Below are 5578 nucleotides of genomic sequence, written 5' to 3'. Positions count from 1 at the left end.
TATACCCTACTTTATGTTCCAACAGTATACCCTACTTTATGAAGCTAATTTTATTTCGCCAAAGTGTTGAGGTTACTTATGAAATACGAGTGCCTAGTACTTTTATTTGCTCTGATTTAAATATCATACAAGATTTTCCTCCCAACTAAAAGCTTCATATAAGTTGCTGCTACAAACATATTCTTAGTCTTTTAATGAAGTTAATGTGATTTATTTTCTCGAATAAATTTCTCATCACTTCACAAAGATAAGCATTCTAATCCATGATGTTATATATGTGTTTACTTCGTCTGCCAACAGACAGATCGAAATTTAAACTTGACTATGTTATTTCGATAACTTTGAAATAACAGATACTATTAATTACCTCAAGTTGTGTGTAAAACCACTTAAGCCAAATGAAATGATATTACATCGTATATCATCAAATCTAATGCAATATTTCACAGAGCGTTTTGGAATATTATTCATTTTTACTTCTTTGCTTTGCATCAGCTGCTATGGTAGCTAAGTTAAGTGGTATTTTCTTATACTATTTCCTATACTATCTTGTAAGAAATTCATCGTTTATTCCGAAAATATTGAGTAAGTATAAATATTGAGTTGAAGTAAAGAAATTAAAATGTTTACAGGGGAAAACTTGGATTTCTCGGAAAACCTTTTAATTCATAACAGAATGAAAATTCGACCTTCGGAAAAGTGGCTAGAATAGGTTGCTAACCTGTATAATAAGTTACTATAATTTTGCAATTTACTTAAGGAGGTACACTTGTTAGCGAAGACCACTCATAGATGGTGAACAATATGAACAATACGAAATGTGGTAGTTGACCAATATAAGACTTTCCACTTTGCCGCTTTATGTATTGAGCCTATCTGTAACAGGGCTCTGCGGGACTGGCCTATCCGGAACGCCTTCTTGCCCCCTCACCTAAGCACTCTCTTAATACTCCTAGTTCAGTCAAATGGTATTTAACCTGGAATGTTTTCGAGAACTTCTGAAATAGTGTTCATTTATGTATTGAAGTGCTTCGTATTACAAATTTAAACTTTGAGACCTCTCTACAACTTTAAACCCGGGAAATTCACTGTATTTTTTCTCTATAAGGTTTATTGTCTGGGGTATCGCTTAGGAGAGAATAGGAGAAGGGCTTAGATCAAATGAAGGCCAGGAAGGGATCGAAACGTTTTGAAAAAAAAACCTGAAAATTTGCTAATTTATGTATTTTAGAGACATTACTAATTTCAACTTTGGACCTCAATTTTCTTTATTGTTCTTTGTAGGACTTTGTACCAAATTAAGGAAGAAAAAATTACTCACAATTTTTATTTGAATTATTTTTATTATTCATCCACTTCGTTAAGAGCTGAGCGAGAGTAAGATTATGAGACCAAATTTAGTCCAGCCGACTGTAGACCATAAAGCAGGAAAAAAAAAAATTGGACTGGACAACATTCTGCAATTTCGTCTGGCTTAATTCAAAACGAAAAGAATAATCATAAATATTATTAGAATGAAAATGTTGTTTTCAAGTTATTGACAAAAAAAAGGAAAGTATTTTTTTTTATTTTGGTCATACTTCCGAAAAAAAAATTGAAATAAACAAAATCGTGAAAAGCATAGGTCTTCCTTTAACCGAACACAATTTGTATAACTAAAAATGTTACTCTTCAAGGACACTCCAGACAAAACATACTATGGATTTAAAAATGTAAGAAGTTTTTTCTCTGGCTCAATTCAGCTTCAAGTTGATATTGCTAAAAAGGTATCAAGCGATTAGAGAAAAGATGTAAAAAAGATTAATTTTTAAGATCTTTTGAATTTTAGTTTTTATTTCCAAGAGGGGATGCAAGATGAAATTCATAATCAGCACGCAATAAAACATGGGCAAATTTTCATAAATTCTCCAAAATTTTCAACTGAGGTCCCTTTCTGGTCCCTGGTTGATTAGGCTGTAACTGGAGACAGGAGTTTTGTGCAGAAAAAAATCTTTAGATCATACGATAAATTCTTCTTTACATGCAAAATAGGAGAAACCAAAAACTGAAAACGTGAAAAAAGGTGCAATAAAATAAAAGAACTTGATTAACTAAATACTTTTTACTAACATAGTGCTCGATAAAATACAATACAATATAACCAATACATTTTGTTTGAGGAAGACCCCCTCTCATATTTTGAATAGGAATTCAAGATGCTCTCATACTACCGTACTGGGGTTAGAAGAGTGAAGAGTTGCTTTACTGAACCTGAAGAGGAACATCATTTTTGCTCATACTCAACAATTCATCATGAGTGAGTAGTTTCAAACTGCACCCAGACAAAGGGACAGATGCAGAATGAGGGAACAGAATATAACCGTATTGGTAGGTAATGTTTTCTTCAAGTGTCATCAAAACATTACCTACCATCACCAATGAACCACCAAGTAAACTGCAATATCTTATTCCACTATTCAAAACAGTAAACAAAATTGAATTCAACTAAATCACCTTGTATTCTTTTTTGTCAAAACCCACATATAATCAGTTGTATAAACCATTCAAGAATAGAGGTTTTTTTTCACTTTTCACCATGATTAATTTATTATTTAGCCACTATAAATACAGTCTATTCCATTCACACCAGCTTACCAGAAAAATAATTAATTATCCCTCAATATTGGACCCCGGAGAACACCCGGATTAAAGAACTTTAATTTTAATAAACAACTTAAAATTTAAAAATATAACAAAATAGTATTAACACTCCCAAAAACTATCTCTGTATTCTATATTTAGTTACTTGTACTTTTATAGACTTCTTGCTGTCAAGTAATAGCTCCTATCATCAAGTATAGGTCTTAAAGGAGAAAAAAATAATTGAATAAAAAAATGTCTACACTTGAGTCGTTTGTTTGATGTTTGAAGCAGATGTTACTGTTGCAAAAGAACAGAAAAAGACTACGCAAAAAGAGATCTCTGGAAAAAAAAAATTGATAAACAGATAAAATAGGTAGTTTTAAGATTATTCTAATCTGGCCATCTCTCGTATTTATGTTAATATATTTCTATATTTCTATGCATAGATACGAACCACACAAGCTTCCAACGAAATTGTACGGCTTTGATAAATATTGCACAGTGATGTTTCTATTCAAAGTTTTAGACTATTTGGTAATATATTCTCTAATGAACCAAACATAAAGTTCTTCCAATAAAAGTTCTCGCCGAATATTTATTTTAAAACTTATTTATAAAACTTCATATCAAATAATTTAACTGAAACGTTTCGAAATAACTATTCCTAACCCTGGAAAAAATATATTTCTTTCAAATCATAATACTGTGCATATTTACGAATTAGTAATCAAATCGATTCATATCTTCCGGTAGCACCTGGTCTCTGAAGTTTGGATTTTTCAGAGAGTTGAAAAGCTCTCCCTAAAAAGGTTATAACAGCAGAGTTTAACAAAAGGGTTTATCAGAAGAAAAGTACTCTTTCTGACCTCATCTGTCTGTTGCTAGTAATGAATCAGTCTTTAATTCTTAACAAAGGCTATTGTTACTTTATTTATATATTTATTTATGTAGTTTTTTTTTCTTAATCCAGAAAACTTTGATGGAATGTCAGTTTTATTCAAGAACCCTTCACTAGTCTATGTTACTTAGCTGTGTAAATGTAATCTTATATGTCTTGTCGATTATACTTTCAGCCAATTAAGAATTAGAAAATGTTTGGTTTACATCTGTTAACTTTTCCTTCCCCCACCAAGGTTGTTGCAGCAGCAACCTATTGGAGGGGGGGGGGCTATATCTGAAATTTCACAATTTTTACGAGATTTAATCACAAATAAAATCATCCATAAAGACTTTAATGTTCCATATGTTACCGATCTAGCCCAAACCAATCCTTCCATTATAAATTCCCTAACTACCCAAACCCACTTATTTCTAACCTTGCTTCCTCTTCTATTCCTGACAATCCTCCGAGGCAAAGAAGATGATGGTCACAAAGACCTAATGCAGAAAGATTAATAGAATGCTAGTAGTGGATTTACTGGAAGTATTTTCATGTAAATACAGTTGTAAATATCAAAATATAAATAAAAATAAATTTTAAAACCATAATCTCTTAATCTACGGCTCCCTAAGGGCTAGCTGTGGTGTTCCGGAGGCTTCTGAGAACATCGCCTTTGAGGTACAACGGGCCAGATCACCAAAGGAATCCAGACTCAACATGCTCGGAAAGGATGAACTTCTCCTCAGCTCATTTCCCTCAGCTAGTGACCGAATAAAACTAACCGTATAACAAGGAATCTGTGGAGTGGGAAACTGTTGTCGGGCCAGCCCATTTCAATATTCACCGAATAATAAAATATGCTTCTGGAAGTCCACCGGTGCAGTAGTTGGAAAAACACATAACGAAAATTGCTACTGCAGACCTGTATTGTTCAAAAGCCAGGGAAAATTGCAAGTGAATAAATCATTTTCTAACTAAATGTACAATAAAAAATAGCATTTAAATTTATTTTTTTTTTCAATTTTCATCCATAACATAAAACTGTTTTATTTAAAACAACCTATAACAAGTTAAACAAAGATAAATTTAACAAAAAAAATTTTAAAAAGGCTGATTTTTCTTTTCAACTTCTTATTATTGCTTTTTCTTTTCAACTTCTTATTATTGCTTTTTCTTTTCAACTTCTTATTATTGCTTTTTCTTTTCAACTTCTTATTGTTGCTTTTTCTTTTCAACTTCTTATTATTGCACCAGAGAGGCAAAATGCACTTATTGTCTATAGCATTCAGTATAAGGTATTCAACGTAAAAAGTAATTATGATATTGTACTCCTTGACAGCAATAGCCGGGGCCTGATAACAGCTGAAGATCTTATCTCTGAGGCTGTATCTCACTCCAATATAATCACTATCTTTTATTATGTATCTCCAATTTATTATCTACCTCTTTCGGATTTTTATATCTTATTTTTCATCAATGGTATTTTCCTCCAGGAAGTTTTCTTATACAATTTTAGTTACTTTACTAAATTATTATAATTAATAAGTTTTCTCATTCAATTGTAATTAAGTAATTAAAACCATCGTTGGAATAAAAAGAAGACAAAATATATCTAGTTTATATAAGTATGTAGATAGTTTATTAATTTGAAGTTGAACTTGCTAAGGGAGCTAGGATGGGTTATTCTACAGGTTCGAGATTTAAATCGAATCACACGGTGTATCATCAATGGACATAATTCAAAAATCGAAGTATTTTATAAAGAATTATCTACTACTGGAAATTTTAAAACAATCTTTAAGGGGCCAGTTTTTTAGTAGTTTATTTAAGTAATCAAATAAAAAGTAACAATCTTGAATTTGTGCAGTCTTATATGAGCGAAGGTGAAGTACGTAGTTCAAAAAAGAGGAAAGTTAAAACAAAAGGGTAGTATCTTAACCGTAGCGTTTTCTCATTCCTGTTTAATGAATGGTCCACGAGACACCGCACCTCGTAATTTTAAAATGTTGAATGAAGTGCGCCCATTTATTGAAAGGGAGAGCGCTTAATTTAAATTAGTAACTGTAACTAATATAT

General features: G+C 31.6%; 1 long non-coding RNA gene across 1 annotated transcript in view; it reads right to left on the bottom strand.

The window, feature by feature from the left end:
* Positions 1-1813: 1813 nt before the first annotated feature.
* Positions 1814-5578, bottom strand: part of LOC136795156 (uncharacterized) — a 9805-nt gene continuing 6040 nt past the window's right edge. The window contains exon 2 of the long non-coding RNA XR_010842721.1: positions 1814-2044. This is a non-coding gene — a long non-coding RNA (uncharacterized lncRNA). The remainder of the gene's footprint in view (positions 2045-5578) is intronic.

This window comes from Halyomorpha halys, unplaced genomic scaffold (genome assembly GCF_000696795.3).
Source record: "Halyomorpha halys isolate HHAL.00 unplaced genomic scaffold, Hhal_1.1 Scaffold441.1, whole genome shotgun sequence".
In the NCBI taxonomy this organism is placed as follows: Eukaryota; Metazoa; Arthropoda; class Insecta; order Hemiptera; family Pentatomidae; genus Halyomorpha; species Halyomorpha halys.
The sequence above is the reverse complement of the archived record's forward strand: the minus strand, read 5'-3'. Positions and strand labels throughout refer to the sequence as shown.